This window comes from Balaenoptera ricei, chromosome 4 (genome assembly GCF_028023285.1).
Source record: "Balaenoptera ricei isolate mBalRic1 chromosome 4, mBalRic1.hap2, whole genome shotgun sequence".
NCBI lineage: Eukaryota > Metazoa > Chordata > Mammalia > Artiodactyla > Balaenopteridae > Balaenoptera > Balaenoptera ricei.
In genome coordinates this window covers 66,541,748-66,558,371 of record NC_082642.1, presented here as the reverse complement: position 1 = coordinate 66,558,371, position 16,624 = coordinate 66,541,748, and the positions used below count along the sequence as shown (strand labels likewise).

General features: G+C 40.7%; 1 protein-coding gene and 1 non-coding gene across 6 annotated transcripts in view; one reads left to right on the top strand and one right to left on the bottom strand.

Annotated features, from left to right (window-relative positions):
* The window catches only part of PLD1 (phospholipase D1), a 213,086-nt gene that overhangs the window by 45,043 nt on the left and 151,419 nt on the right, over positions 1 to 16,624 (top strand). The window contains exon 1 of one of the 5 annotated variants that reach the window (XM_059920530.1): positions 10,025 to 10,145. The exons of the other annotated variants lie outside the window; for them this stretch is intronic. The gene's annotated coding sequence lies outside the window, so the exon portion shown is untranslated. Of the gene's footprint in view, positions 1 to 10,024; positions 10,146 to 16,624 lie in introns of those variants that run through there. 5 annotated transcript variants of the gene reach the window in all.
* LOC132365644 (U6 spliceosomal RNA) lies at positions 5,380 to 5,486 on the bottom strand. The gene has a single exon (XR_009503167.1). It is a non-coding gene; the product is annotated as a U6 spliceosomal RNA (small nuclear RNA).

The window sequence follows — 16,624 nt, the reverse complement described above, 5'->3', positions numbered from 1 at the left end:
CTTTTGACGAGCAGAAAATTTTAACTTTAAGTAAGTCTAATTTGCTTCCTTTTAAGTTTATTGCTTTCTGTGTCATATCTAAAAGCTTTATAGTTTTAGCTTTTACATTTAGGTCTGTGATCCATTTCAAATTAATTTTTGTGTGTGATGTGATTTGGGTCAATATTTATTTATTTTGCCATATAGATATTTAGTTGTCTTAGCACCATTTGTTATAAAGCCTTGTCTTTCTCTATTGGATTTCTCTGTCAACTTGTGAAAATTCAAATGATCGTATAAGTGTGGGTCTGTTTCTAAGCTCTCTGTTCTGTCTCATTGATCTCTTTGTGGATCCCATGCCAGTATCAGACTGTTTCATTACGGTAGACTTACTAGTCAAAGTCTTAAGTCAGGTGGTATAAGTCCTCCAACTTTGGTCTTATTTTTTTATAATTGGTTTGGCTATTCTAGGTCATTTGCATTTCTATACACATTTTAGAATTAGCTTGTCAATTCCTACAAAAAGCCCAGTGAAATCATGATTGGGTTTATTGAACTTATAGATCAGTTTGTGGAGAACTACATCTTAATATTTAGTATTTTAATCCATGAACATGGTATGTCCACTTATTAGATCTTTAATTTCTCTCAGCAATGTCTTGTAGTCACAGTCTCATTTGAACCCATTCCGTTTAGGTTTTGTGCCCAAATTCCCCTGAAACCACTCTTGTCTAGGTCACCAGTGACCTCCATGCTGCTGTATCCAATGGTCAATTCAGTCTTCCTCTATCTTCATCTTTCAACTGCCTTGACATAATTGATCACTGTATCCTTGAAGCATTTTGTTCACCTGGCTCTGTCTCACTGTGCTCTCCTGGTTTTCCTCCCATCTCACTGGCAGCTCTTTTTTTGGCCTCCTTTGCTGGATCCTTCTCTTCCTAATGTTTAGATGTTAGAGGACCCCGACCCTCAGTCCTCAGACTTCTGTCCTTTATCCATTCTCAGTCAGTCTCATGGTGTGAATATGTTACTTAAAGCCAACCACAATGTCTAAAGCCATCAGACTCCCAATTTTGTATATCTCAGTCCTGAATCCCGGACTTATATATCCAAACTCCAGACTTATATATTCAACTTCTTACCGATCTTCATTTGGATATCTAAAACGTATCTCAAACTTAACCCTTCCAGAATGGAACCCTTGATTTGCCTCTGAAATGTTTTGCACCTTCTCACTCCCCACCACCCACCATGTTCCCCAGCTCAGTAATTGGACTTTTTTCCTTGTTGCTTATATATCAGTCTTAGAGTCTTCCCTGGCACCTTTCTTTCTTTTACACTCTGCATCTCCCTACATCAGAAAACCCTCTTGGCTCTGTCTTAGATCTATCTACTTCTTAGCCATCACTCTATTCCAGGACACCATCATCTCCACCTGGTTTACTGCAATATTCTTCTAAGTAATCTGCTTTCTCTCAGTCTATTCTTTATACAACTTGAGTCACCTTTTAAAATGTTACAGCATTTCACTTCCCTGATTAAAACCTTCTAGAGCCTTTCCATTATATTTAGGGGGAAGAAAACCTATGCAGTGATTTACAAAGCCTCACATGATCAGACTTCCCTGTTCACTCTCTGACCTCATCCCCTTCTATTTCTCCTTCTTTCACAATACTCTGACTACATTGGCCTTTTTGTTGTTCTTGCACATTCCCAGATTCTTTTGGCCTCAGGGCCTTTGCAATTTCCGTTTCTTCTGCCTGGAACCTTTTCGCCAGATAGTTACATGGCTTGTTACCTTACTTCATTCAGGTCTCTACTTAAGTGTCATCTCCTCAGAGAGGCCTTTTCTGACCACCCTATGTAAGGAGGGTGCCCCCCCACCCCATTACTCTCCATTCCCTTACTCTGCTTTGGTTTCTTCTTACCCTTTAGCATTATTTGGTTTGATATTTATTTGTTGATAGTCTATTTCCCCTAGTAGAATACATACAAGCTCCCTGAGGACAGAGACTTTCTGCTTTGAATCATTAATGCTGTTAACAATGCTTGTCACATAGTAGGTGCTCGAAAAATATATGTTGAATGAATGACTGTGGGCAAGTGAACCTTGCAGGCTTCATTTTCTTCATCTGAGAAGTGGGGGAAATCATGGTATCTACCTCATAGGGCAGATGTGAATGTCAAATAAGATACTGGGTATAATAAGACATTTGTGGCAATAGTGTTGGCTGTTATTGTCGTTACTGTTCAATAATACAAATGATTTAAACCTCTTATAATCAATCAACAAATAGCTAATTAAGGTGGGTTTTGCCTGTTATATGCTTTTTACAGTGGTTGATTTCAGAGGTATAACTTGTGATCCAGTTATTGGTAACTTAGTTGGAGGAAAAAGATATAAGTATATGAAAAGTTAAATGCCATAGACTATTTAAATAATCAATCAAGACAACAGTAGAAATGTTATCAGGCTTAACTAGTTGCCTAATGCATTTGCTGATGATGATTGTTCTAGGTATGAGAAATAAAAGCATTTTTTTTTTTTTTTAAACCAGGGTAGTATGAGGAGGCCTTGTGGAGCGCATGGATTTGGGCCGCCCCTTGAAACACTGGGGACGATTTTAATCCTTTATTGGCCATGAGGTGGAAGGGCATCAAAGGTGGGACAGTGGCATAAAGCCAAAGTGGGGGAAGAACTAGGGGAGTTGAAAAAATGGAATGAATCCGTTTGGCTGGAGGGAGAGGTCTTGTGAGGAAGTTTGAGAGCAATGCAAAGAAAACAAGGTAAGAATGAAAGCAAGTGGCTTCAGGTGACAGGAAGCCCTTCCTTACTAGGAATGGGCAAGCAAGAAGGAAGTTCTTATGGGTAATTAGGAAAGAAGGTAACACCTTACAGGCTTCCTGCTGCCAGGTTCACTCCCTTCTCCCGCACAGTGCAGGTGGCTCAGGGCATTACTCTCTGATGCACAGATAGTGGACAGGCATGCTGAGTCCATGTGTCCATGTGTCCAAGGAGAGGCAGACACAGGAGGGCACTGCTCTTCTGTTCCCAGGGCCTGGAAGCCAATTTTGAACTCTTTTTATCCACAAGAATTCTCACTCTAGGTGGCTGTGACTAGAAGGCAAGGGACAATTTTCACTATGGCTTCTTATTTTAAAAAAAAGAAGGAAGAGGATAGAGAAACTTAGAAATTAAAGGCCAACCAATAAACATAATAATTTACATTTTAATATGCATATTAAGAAATACTCAACTTTTTTTAAGAAGAACATGAAAGAAAGGAGAATATGTCGCCCTAAAATATGCTACTTTGGCATATTGATTATTCTGAATTAAAGTTACTGAAGAAACAGCCAGTGCAAGAAGGATACTCTAATCTCCTTTGTCTCCTTGAGAGCAGGAAATAAATCTCCCATGTGAAAGGGATCTTCCCTGTACCAGGAGGGTAGAAGGCATCCTTATTGCCAGAGACAGGGAATTCAGGGCCAAGAAGGCTATATAAACAAATCTTGTTACTTCTTCATTAATTTGCTACCCCAAGCCCAAACCCGTATGTTTTTTCACAAATTTATTGTTTCTTTTGTCTAAAAGGTATAAATGCTGCCTGCTTTGGTGAGCTCTTTGAATCTCATATTTTTACTGGTATAAAAGCTGCCTGCTTCGGTCACTTCTTTGAATCTCATATTTTCACTGGCTCTCGTATGTACAAAATTAAATTTATATTTCTCCTGTTAATCTGTCTATGTCAATTTAATTATTAGACCAGCCAAAGAACCTAAAGGGAAGAAGGGAAAAGTTTTCCTCCCCCACAAGGATATTAGGTGAGTCATGTATAGCCACATTCTCATTATCATGTAAAAGGAAACACACATTATATGAGAAGAGGCCAGAGTAACCTGTGAACAGATCAGATTTTTGAAAAAAAAAGATAGGTTATCTAGCCAACCACGAGATAAAACTTGCTTTAATGATATAATTTTGTGTAAATTTGCAGCAATCTAAAAGAGTGTCCTTGTGTCCCTTAAGTTTTTTGTTATCAAGAAGTTAAAAAATAAATGTTACCTTTTGCTGCGTTAGAATAGATGTCAGAGCAATTTGTAGTAGTTAAGAAAATGTCCCTGTAAGAGTATCAGAATAAAACAAAAAAGATAAAATATAGATATGAGCCATGACAGATGTGGCAGAACAGGGAATGGATGTGAAGACAATAAGCCACGTTGTCGTTAACAGAGCCCTGGCAACACGGCTCTGACACAGATTAAATAATGAACGCCCGTCGGTGGCCACAGCCCGGAGAGAACAGAGAGCGCATTGTTTCAGCCTGTTTATCTAATTTCAAACTAATTGCTTAAGTATAGGCTTGTGTTCTGATTATAGCCAAAGGAAAATCAAACAGTTGAAATAGTGTAAGTCCTGTAATTCACCCCGTTCAAGAATCAGAACTAAATAAAAGAATTTTGAGCAAAACATCCAAATAAATTGTTAGTCCTCCCTGCAAACGGAAGCCTGAAGAGAAGCAGGATCTACTCGTCAGGCTCTGCACTCACTCTTCTGTCCTCTCCTGATTAGGTTCTAGCTAATGTGATATGAGGGCTCGGCTCGTCGTCGCCTCTTCTGTGCTCAGGACTACAGCTCGGCCCCGTAGCGGGGCGCGGCAGATGCCAGGTTCCACGCCTGGGACTGGCCCGGGGAGTGGTGTCTTCTTGGACAGCGGCTTCCCTGAGGTTTCAGGCAGGTTGGCGTCGCCTGCCTTTTCCTACCCTGGGTCTTTGTGATGAGATAGTGAGCTGATACCTGTGAAAGCACTTTGTTGACACAAATGAAGGGGTTCTATGGTTGGTGGAGGAAAGAACACAAATCAGAAGTCCTGGGTTTGAATCCAGGTCATCTCATACTCGGTCTCCCCTTTTCTGTATTCCTTTTTTTTTTTTTTTTTTTAATTATTTTATTTTTGTTTGTGTTGGGTCTCCGTTTCTGTGCGAGGGCCCCCTCCAGCCGCGGCAAGCGGGGGCCCTTCCTCATTGCGGTGCGCGGGCCTCTCACTATCGCGGCCTCTCTTGTTGCGGAGCACAGGCTCCAGATGCGCAGGCTCAGTAGTTGTGGCTCACGGGCCCAGTTGCTCCGCGGCATGTGGGATCCTCCCAGACCAGGGCTCGAACCTGTGTCCTCTGCATTGGCAGGCAGATTCTCAACCACTGCGCCACCAGGGAAGCCCTGTATCCCTTTAAGTGTCTTCCTGTGTTTTTCTCCCCCCTCCCCTTAAATCAGACGTTCTTTGGTTTTTTGTGTGTGTGCATGGACCCCCCTTTGGCATTCTAGTGACGCTAATGAATCCCTTTTCAGAATAATGTTTAATGCATTAAGTTAAATGCATAAATTTTTTTTTTTTTTTTTTTTAAAATATGGAACGCTTCACGAATTTGCGTGTCATCCTTGCGCAGGGGCCATGCTAATCTTCTCTGTATCGTTCCAATTTTAGTATATGTGCTGCCGAAGCGAGCACTGCATAAATTTAAACGAATAAAATTAGAGGTTCTAGATATTTTCGCCGTAAACATCTTCGCCGTAAAGCAGTCTCATTGCACAACTAACTGGCCGTAAGGCAATTTTGCCGTCAAAGATAAAATAACTAGGCGACACGTTGGTTTTGACTACGTTATAGCAACTTGATAGAAAATACGGTGAAAAGAAAACTTACTGAAGTGTGAAATAAGAGAGTGTAAAGCCAGACTGCATACTATACCAGAAAATAGCATAACAGTTTGCAAATTCTTCGGTGAGTACAGTCATCCCTCTATTCCGTCAGAAGCAAGTTTACCGAACTATGGCAAATATAAAAGAGGCAGCCAGTAATACACGACAGTCTAAGCATTCATTATCAATTCTTTAGCTCATTTAGATACAACAGCTTGTTTTGTAATGCCGTCTTTACCAAGTTTATCATGCAGTATTAGAAGTTGGAGGCAAAGGAAGAATCAAGCTTCTCATCTCCCAGAAAGAAATGGTTACATGATTCTTGATAAGTTTTATGAAAATGGTGTAATTTTTTTGCTATTTGATAGTGGAGAACATGATGTAGACAAAATTTTTGTATTTGGCATAGAAACTGGCTTAGATGATTTGGTGAAATATAAGGACTGTCATGGAACATATAAATGTAGTCCAGATATGTACTACTTTACATATACGTTTATATACGTGACCTATAGATAAATAGCAGCATCCCTTGTCTGTTCGGCTTACTTCCAGGGAAATCTGAAGAGCCTTACAGCAGATTTTTTTTTTATACCGTGAAGAACTTATGTCCAACATGAGATCCTGAATCCTTAATGACTGACTTTGAGAAAGGAAGTATCATTACTTTCACTAAGAAGAGATTTTAAAATTTTTGTTATTAGTTTTTCATGCTTCGTTATGTCCTTTTTAATGCCCCTATGTTATTTTAGTTTCATTATTTCATCTTTTACAGCAAAATTGTCTTGTGGCCAATTAGCTGTGCAGCAGAACTGCTTGCAGTAAAGATTCTTACAGCGAAAATATCAGACATGAAAATTAGTATGCATAGGGTTACCAGGGAAACCAATTAGACTGATATACAGTTATCAGTATACCAAAAAAGTAATAATATAATAATATCCACCCTTTATTAATGCACTACCTACCAAGAGCTAGTGGCAGATTTAATAACTACTGTAATTTTGGGGTAGTAATGAGTGGAAACGATACTTTGAGATACTTGCAATACTGTACTGTGATATGAAGATATCTTTGATTTCTACTTGTGACAAGTCACAGTTACGCCTAATTTTACTGTGAATTATTGCCTACATTTGTAATTGAAGGGAATGCTAAATTTCAGTTAAAGGTGAGTAAATATTAAAACAAAAAATTTCCCTACCCATGTGCTGAATCCTCTCTGAAATCCTCAGATACCCCTTGCCTTAAAACTTCACCCTTTCCTCTTAACGCTGTGTGCCCCGCTGCTGCCCTCCAGCTGCTGTCACCCTAGATGTGTACCTCCCGTCCATGCAGGGGACAGGAGCACCAGACCTGTTATGTCCTGCAGCCCACTGCACATCCACCCTGGACGACCCACAGGACCTCACACTCGGCCTCCAAAAGCCAACTCCTCGGCTTGTCCGTCCCACCCCTGCTCCTCCCGCCAGCCTGCCCTTCCTCCTGTGTTCCCTGTTCTGTTGGTAGCACTAACAACCTCCACACGGCTCAGGCCCCAAACCTAGCTTGAGCAAGTAAGTGAGCGCTGCTGTGGCCAGGATTACCACCCTAGCCTCCTTGATAACGTTTATGGAAGTGTAGACTTGTACATTTTAAAGCACTGGTCTGCCCTTTACTTTACCTGCAACGTCTTCTAAATTTCTGCTTACCCTACAGGGCTTAGTTCCTTCTTACTTCTCTTTCCAACATGTACACACTGTGGTTTAAAATGTCTTCGTGATGTCTCTTTACCTCCATGATGTGACATCGGAGGACTCCTGCCTCCCTCGCAAAGTTTTCTTCTGTCGGTCCCCCAGCCTCACCAAGCTCCCTATGGTCCCTCCAGTGGCCCACTCCCCACTTCCCCCTTTTCCTTGGCAGACAGAGTGAGTGCCTTCTGCCTGGGGATCCCTTACCTGCCTCATGGCCTCCAGGTCTCAGTTCTGCGGCTGCTTGGCTGGCAGCCTTTCCCAGCCTGTGCCGTCATGAGGACTGTCCATAGAGCGGTTCTCGTCCAGCCAACTCCTGCTCCCTTGCATTTGAGCAGAGTCTGGCAGGGTTTCACCAGTGGTGTGCACTCGGGAGGACAGCATTATCAAAGTATGTGGTTAGCAGCGCTGACTTTAGAGCCCAATGACCTGGGTTCTAATCCCAGCTCCGCCACTAGCTGTTTGATCTTGGCAAGATACTTACCCTTTAGATGCCTCAGTTTTCTCATCTGTGAAACTGGCATAATAATGGATTTGTGTGCTATAAATGAGTTAATCTCCTGAAGCCCTTTAGAACCATGCCTAGCTTATACTGAGAGCTTAAATATCAGCTATTATTATTATAGTTTCATTAATGTGGCTTGGGCTCGTTTAAAAGTCACATGCTACTATACTTTTATTTTTGCTGGAGTTTTATTAAAGACTGTTGTGTAATTCGAAACCCAATATTTAACTGTTCTTCATCTCCATTGAGGTTGATATCAGAACGTTGATTTTAGCAGAAATAATTTATGTGAGACAAAAGGAAATACTTTTTGAAAGAAAGGTAGGAAGACTCCTGGGGATACAACCTCTTAACAGAATGATGGAGACACCATCCCACCAGCAGTTAGCTAGTTGAGTTGGGGATTTATCCATGGTTCTTCCATTTCACAGATTATGTTGATCTCACAGGATTTTTTCTTGCAGCCCTTTGGGTAGAAGAGAGATCAATATTATTTATCAGAGGATTTCTCTGGGAATGCATATCATCATATGGTCCACATAAAAAGATGGTTTTGAATGTAATTACTTTTTTTTTGCATGAGTGTTTTCATATCCTCTGTAAATATTGTGCTCTGTGGGAAGTAACTTTTCATGATTCCTACCGCACATTGTTTGTGACATTAATGTGCTCTTATAACTGATCCTTTTCTTCTCTTTTTCTTTCATCATTGAAGCAATATTTCCCCTGAGGTTTAACTGTTTCAGCCTTTTCTAGGTTTTGCCACCAGGTGGGGTACTGGCTCCTTTATAAGGCATGGGCCGGGGCTTGAGGCTGGTTTTCTCACTGAGGTGGCTGTCTTGCCCCGTCATTCTGAAGCGACCCCTGGAGAAACTGTTCAGCCCTGACCCTGGGAGTGGGTAGAAAAGGCCAGCAGGGTGAGTGTTAGATCTGAGGGAGTTTCAGGGCTTTTCATTCCTGATCTTGTTGAGCTAATATGCTAATGACTTCTGTTTCATAGGTTTTGAGTAACTTGAATTTTACCGGAAGTACATGTAGATCTACTTGGCAACAAGTGAATCAAGTTTTCCTCGGAATATTTGGTCCCATCTTTATGGCTCAGAAGAAACATTAAATTTGGTAACCTTGACCATTATGTTAAATAGGTCTTATTTAAATAAGATAGAAATCATGGAAACAAGAATTAAAACTGCTCTTGGCATTGAAAATTAGGGGAAAATTGTGTATAACTGTGAACACTTCATGTTAAAAAGCAGCGCATGGGTTTTTATTCTTAAGCGACGTACTGGAACATTATTTTTTTTAAGATACAAATGCCTTAAATTATCAATTACATTTTTCTAGAATGAAAAATAAATTTCTTACTTTGAAACCATTGTGAGTCATATTAAGTCCCAGTTTAAACTATAAAAAACTACAAAACCACCAGAAAACTTTTTTATTTTATAATATAACCTAACTGTAGATGGTGAAATTGAATTATGAGTGATTTTCACAGTTACAGACACTAGGTCAGAATCAGAATTAGAAGATTCTTTCATAAGTTTTCCTCTTGAACTTAATTTTTAGACTTTAGTGATTAATGAGGTTTTATGCTTATTTAATGTATTTTAAAAATCTAGAAATAGTGATAGTATGTGCCTTTGGTTCTCAGAAGCAATAATTTCATGTGGTCCCTCTTAGCCAACGTGAAATTATAGTGCTATATGTTCCATCACCACCACCACCAGTTTGGACAACAATATAAAACTCATTTCATGGCGCTAGTGGAGGGCAGACTGTATTCCTCTTGTTTAGAATGAATGCGTCACTTTAATACAGCATCTGAGGGGCAAGAAGGGAGTGAGAGCGCTCTTTGTTTCAGCTGGTGTGTTACAGTTTTCTTGGGTATCAAGTACAAAAATGAAGCCTGAAGCCTTAGCTCATTCTGTATGTGAGTTTTATTTCTCACAGCAGCCCAGTGTCAATTTAACATATGGGAGTGGTTTCAAGTTCATTACTAAAGCTTATAGGCTAAAGTGCTTTGTGGGCTTGGCTATGACTTAAGTGGCCTTTGGGGAGTTGGCCAAAAACGGGGCTTGGGAACAGACTGCTTTCCCCGTGTCTGTGGATTCTCTCGGGGTAGTCAGTTTTTTTTTCCCCTGTTGGCTATCAGCTGCTTTGGAGATTAGTTTCATAGTAAGGATTCTTTCTTTAAAGCAATATGAAGCGACTACTTTCACAGGGGCACCAGGTTAGTAAATAAGGTTTTGAACTTTCTGCTGCATGTGTCAGATTTTCTTTCTGTCCTCACCGGGCGATGACATGACAGTCAGCATAGCATTTGTGCTGTTGCTGCGTTCTTTTAGAAAATAATGTGAGTTCGTCGATCCTACGGAGGTCTGGGGGTTATGGTTCTCCTTGTAATGTATGCATTGCTGGACAATATTAAATGCAGGTGGAAGCCAAGAAGAAATGACATTTATGTGTTGGATGTGCAGTCTAGAAATTTGTACCTGTTCATATGCATTTTCAATTCCTTTTTCAGAATTCCTTTCTTTGTGTCTTCCCATTATATCTTCTAGGAATAACTGTGATTTTATACATGGTTGATTTTACTTTATGGAGCACAAGACAGCAGTGTGTAGTGCCCCAGCCATGGTGTCATCCTTCCCACCCTGTGCGTGCTTGCCTGATGCATGGTTTTCTCTGGGGCCTACTGCTTATAGTTACAAGGAACCAGAATATGATTTTAATTTTCTTTTTGAAAAGTCTGACATTTTCCTAGAATGCCTCAGAAAATACCTGCATAACAGTTGACGTGGGCAGAGTGTACAGGTGGATCAAGCTGGACTGAATCCCTTCCTTAGTCATCACTGTTTTTTTTTTGTTTTTGTTTTTTTTAAATTTTATTTATTTATTTATTTTATGGCTGTGTTGGGTCTTCATTTCTGTGCGAGGGCTTTCTCTAGTTGCGGCAAGCGGGGGCCACTCTTCATCGCGGTGCGCGGGCCTCTCACTATCGCAGCCTCTCTTGTTGTGGAGCACAGGCTCCAGATGCGCAGGCTCAGTAGTTGTGGCTCACGGGCCCAGCCGCTCCGCGGCATGTGGGATCTTCCCAGACCAGGGCTCGAACCCGTGTCCCCTGCATTGGCAGGCAGATTCTCAACCACTGCGCCACCAGAAAAGCCCAGTCATCACTGTTTTTATTCTTTTTTTTTTTTTTTAAACTCCACATTTGTTTATTTATTAATTTATGGCTGTGTTGGGTCTTCGTTTCTGTGTGAGGGCTTTCTCTAGTTGCGGCAAGCGGGGGCCACTCTTCATCGCGGTGCGCGGGCCTCTCACTATCGCGGCCTCTCTTGTTGCGGAGCACAGGCTCCAGACGCGCAGGCTCAGTAGTTGTGGCTCACGGGCCCAGCCGCTCAGCGGCATGTGGGATCTTCCCAGACCAGGGCTTGAACCCGTGTGCCCTGCATTAGCAGGCAGATTCTCAACCACTGCGCCACCAGGGAAGCCCCTGTTTTTATTCTTAAGTGATTCCTCTAGGAGTAAATATGACTGTCGAAACGGAGTGTGCCTTGTAAGACAATGAAAGGATCACTAACAGTATTGAAATGAAATTAAGTCAATAGAGCGAAGTATCAAGAGAATATCTTCCTTAACTTTGACATCTAGAGAGCGATTTTACCTTTGTTTACTTGTCACCAAAGCAATCCAGCATGAAATTGTTTCACAAGAGTACGTAGTTCGATTTGATGATGTTTTCAAGTTTGCAACACTTTATGAAATATATTGGCTTTTATGTTACTTTATGTATGCTTTCGTTCAAGGTAAGCGCTGGTGGTTTTTTTTTTATAAATTTATTTATTTATTTGTTTGTTTTTGGCTGCATTGGGTCTTTTTTGCTGTGCGTGGGCCTTCTCTAGTTGTGATGGGTGGGCTTCTCATTGCGGTGGCTTCTCTTGTTGTGGATCACGGGCTCTAGGCGTGTGGGCTTCAGTAGTTGTGGCTTGTGGGCTCAGTAGTTGTGGTTCATGGGCTCTAGAGTGTAGGCTCAGTAGTTGTGGCACACGGGCTTAGTTGCTCCACGGCATGTGGGATCTTCCCAGACCAGGGCTCTAACCTGTGTCCCCTGCACTGCCAGGTGGATTCTTAACCACTGTGCCACCAGGGAAGTCCCAGTATGGGTGTTTTAAAATATGCTAATATGCTTCTGTTACTGCCATTTGAGTCTCCTCTTTTTTCCCCCGCTGGGAAATACAGTGTTTCAGAAAGGGTCTGCTCTCTCAGGTTCTCCTGTGTTTAAAAATATCAAATTGAGGGAGAAGGGAGACAGAAATAGGTACTTAAAGAAATCTTTGAGGTGATTTGCTAAAATTTAAAGATCCCAGTCCTATCTCTGCTGAGGCTGAAGTTGCAAAGTTATGGCTGCATGCTATCTCAGGATTGCAAAATTGACTGTACTTTATCCCCCTCAAGACACAATTGTATAGCTGTATTATTACCCCTGCCTCCGCAGATATTTTCTTCAATAGTAAATCCAAAAAAAAAAAGAGCAGAGATTGCTGTGACTTGCTTAATATATGCTAGTACTGCATATGTGCTATTATTAATTATTAAATGCTATTAACTTAAAATTTTAAAGAAGACTTCTGTCAATCTGATTGTAGCTCCTCAATGATTTAAAGGACTATGTTAAGACATTTTACTTGTTGATTACTTGTTTGCGCTTAGCTGGCATGGATAAAAGTCTTAAAAAGCTCACCTAAAGCTCATTTAGGTCTGGTAGGTCTCAGTTTCTGTGTTCCCAAGTGCTTTGCAGCCTTTTCTTCTACAGATGATAACAGAACAGTACTGATTAGAAACAGAAATAAACAATGTGGCAAAGGATAGAGTAAGAGGGGAAACTCCTTAAAAACCAGATTTTAGGGTTTTCCCAAAGGATATTCATTACAATAAGCTTCCTCCAAACATGAGGGGGAAAAAAAAGACTGTACAATAAAGTGCTCAAAATCTGTAATTTGGGATGGAAGCAAATCTTATTCCTGATTCCAGGCTTGGCACACACATTGCAGTTTTGTTCTCATCTTGCCAGACTGGTTTAGTTTTGTGACATCTCTGCTTTTTGGCTAAAATCAAGTAGAGATGGACATTTCTCCCATTCCATGTCAGGTTAAGCTTTGAGCCGATTAATTTTTATCCAACATGCTTTCTTGTTAACAGTCAAAAGTACCCTTGATGCCTCATAAATCTCAGATGGTTATGAACATAGCTGATGATCCGTTATTTCAACATGAATTGGCCCACCCTCGAAACATCAGGAAGGTTAAATGTCAGTAGAACGTAAGGACTTAGAGGAAAGAAATGAATAACCAGGAGGAATCATGATGTCAGGAGTGGGTTTTCTGACTGCTGAACCTTTATGATAAATGTTCACCTATTGTCTGGTTCCATTCACACCCCAGATCACTCTCATTTCCTGCCCACAGTCTTCATCTTCGAGGTGCCCGTTAGGGGAGCTGTCGGTTCTTGATTTGCAGTTTCTGGCCTTGTCAGATTCATCATGTACAGCCACCCCTGCCTTTTTCATGCCTAACCCGCTGAGTTCTTGCTCATGACCCTGCTCACTGAAGGTGCCGATGTGCAAGCGTCTTGTGCTTACATATCAGAAAGTGGGGCAGAAAGCCAGGGAGACTGTGATGCCGCCCACCGCAGAAGTGAACTATTTTAATAATGACAGTGCGTACTAACTTCCCAGAGGGATTGCAAAGGCTGAGGACAGACTCTACTCCCAGGGCTGATCTGACCGTAGACTTCACCAGTTCCTTGGTTCCTTCTGAAGAAGCCAATTGAAGTTTGACTTTCTGGCATTTCTGGGGTTGAAGATATTAGTACCTGTGGCAGGAGTAGTAGAGGGAGTGGTAATAGTAATAATAACAACTAACACTCAAAAAGCGTTTCCTAAAGGCAGTCCCTGTTCTAAGCCTCTCATTTAATCCTCACAACAACCCTAAGGGGTCAATTGTCTTTATTACCCCCATTTTACAGTTGATGAAACTGTCCCAGGGAAGTTACATAATTTGTCCCAAGTCATAGCAGCTGGTCAGCAGTAATAGTATTGTGCCTCAGAGGGGTGCTGTGGTGGGGAAAAAATGGTATGAGGGGTTGATGTCTTTGGGAAATACAATCCAGTCTTTATTATTAATGAGAAGCAACCATGTAAATACTGATATCTGTGCTGCTCTGCCTACTCAAAGATGCTTCTGTTGACCCACTGTCAACCAGTAAGGCATGTCCTTTGTGTCCTTTTCCTACTGGGTGTTTGTGTGGGTGAGCTTGTACTCTGCTTTCTCACGTGTTCTGCTGGGGACCAGTGGCAAGACCCAGTGACCAGTGGCAGGATGTAGAGCTTACTCGTGGTCAGTAAATGAGATCAGTGGTGACCAGTCCACGTGGCGAATAAGCCCCACAGTTGAAAACTGTCTTTTAACTACACAAGCTAATCTTGGAACTTTTGAGACTTTTTAAGGCTAAAATGATAAAACCACTAAGGCTCGAACTTGGACCTTTTGATTGTTTAGCTTTAATTTGGCCTGTATGAGTGTCCTCTTCATTCCTGCCCAGTATGATTTCCTGCTGATAATCAAAGCTCTGGTTATTTTGTCAATCCTGAAGGCTTTCTGAGGCTTAGTGGAGAGCCAGGAATATGAGACATGTATTTCCTTTAAAAACATAAATGTGCATTTGAAAATGTGGGGCAAATAACTTACTCTAGATTTGGCCAAAACTTAAACATGTGACAAATAAGGTTGGAATCTTTAAAAATATGTAAAAATACAGTCCATAGGTTAAGGAGTTATATTTTAAAAAAAGAAAGAAGAAAAGAAATCAAACGATTTTATTATTTGGATGGGGAAGCACTTTCTCTTCCTAAAACCAATAGAGGAAATCACAAAAGGAATAGGGCAATAGATTGGAATTTTCCAGGTAGGAGTGCAAAAGCTTTAACTACAGAAATACTCATTGAAGTGTTATTTATTGTCATGAAAAGTTGGAAATAATCAAAATATACACTAGAAGAAAACTGCATAATGGATCATTATGCAACTACTACAATTTTACTTAAAAACTATAATCGGAGGAAATGGTGATGATAGATATTTAAGATAAAACACTGGATATTAAACTATTTGTGCATCACGTACTTGGTTATGTTTAAAATATACCTGTCCTGGGGCTTCCCTGGTGGTGCAGTGGTTAAAAATCTGCCTGCCAATGCAGGGGACACGGGTTCAAACCTTGGTCTGGGAAGATCCCGCATGCCGCGGAGCAGCAAAGCCCGTGTGCCACAACTACTGAGCCTGAGAGCCACAACTACTGAGCCCATGTGCCACAACTACCCAAGCCCGTGTGCCTAGAGCCCGTGCTCTGCAAGAAGAGAAGCCACCGCAATGAGAAGCCCGCGCACCGCGAAGAAGAGTAGCCCCCGCTCGCCGCAACTAGAGAAAGCCCGTGCACAGCAACAAAGACCTAACGCAGCCAAAAATAAATAAATAAAATAAATAAATCAAAAAAATAAATAAATCAAAATAAAATAAAATATACCTGTCTCTGTATGTGTTAAGCTTAGGGAGAGAACAGAATGGATGATCACCTTAAGTTAATTGGGGTTTAGGGATTATTTTAAAGGTGGGAATTTCTGGCAGTTTTAATTTTCTCCTTATACTTTTCTGCATATTAATATTTAAAAATATGATTCCCTTATATTTGAAAACATAAAAACTATTCATGGAGAGAGAAAAATGAAAACAAGATATACAAAAATTTAATAGTAAGTTAACATCACCCATAATCTATTTAAGGTGGTAACTCTACGAATGCTTTTAATTTCCTCAGATAGTTTGTAAATTTAAGGTTTCCTTTAAGAAGAATTTATTATTTTTATAATAAAAATTAAAATAGATTCAGAGTGACAGGTTAGAGTTGAGGCAGATCAGTCTTTATAAAGGAGAGGATATTTTTACTTTGGAGAGCAATTATTTTGCTGCATTTATGCATTATTTTAGGAAAGTGCCTTGTGATTTTTAGGCACCAGGTTTAAAATCTTAATCAGACATTATAGCTGATTAAATTATCAGATATATAGTTTATTTAATAAGGGATGTGGGAAGATGCTCACTTAAATACTTGAAACAACAGTCCAGGAAAGACACTTTCATGGATTTCCAGTGTGTCCAGATGTTTTGATAACTCTTCATCGGTCCAAGGGCAGTTGCTGATGTTCAGAATGGGACAAGTCAACATACTGAGATAGTCCTTAGAAGATATGATTTGACTGGAATAATGAAGGTGGAAGAGAACCTTGGAGTAGTTGACTTCATTCTTCCTCCTCCTTCTTTTACAGATGAGGTCCCCAAAGCCCAGAATGATTGAGTCCCCAAGGTCACAAGGTTCTAGTCGACTTGACTGGAGTCTTTTGGGGCCTTCTGAGGTCTTTTGATTCCCCTATTGCTGCTGTTTTTAATATTTCATTCTGTCCACTTACAAACACTTTAGTAATGAGGAATGAAATTATATTTCCATTTTTCCTGGGTTGGTAAAAATCAGAAGCTAATACCATTCGGCACTTACCTGATGACATTGGAGAAAGAAGCTGAAGGCTCATTATGGCTTCCAAGGAAAACTCACCAGCTTCACAGGCGTGGTCTTTATTCTCATCATTGTTGTTCG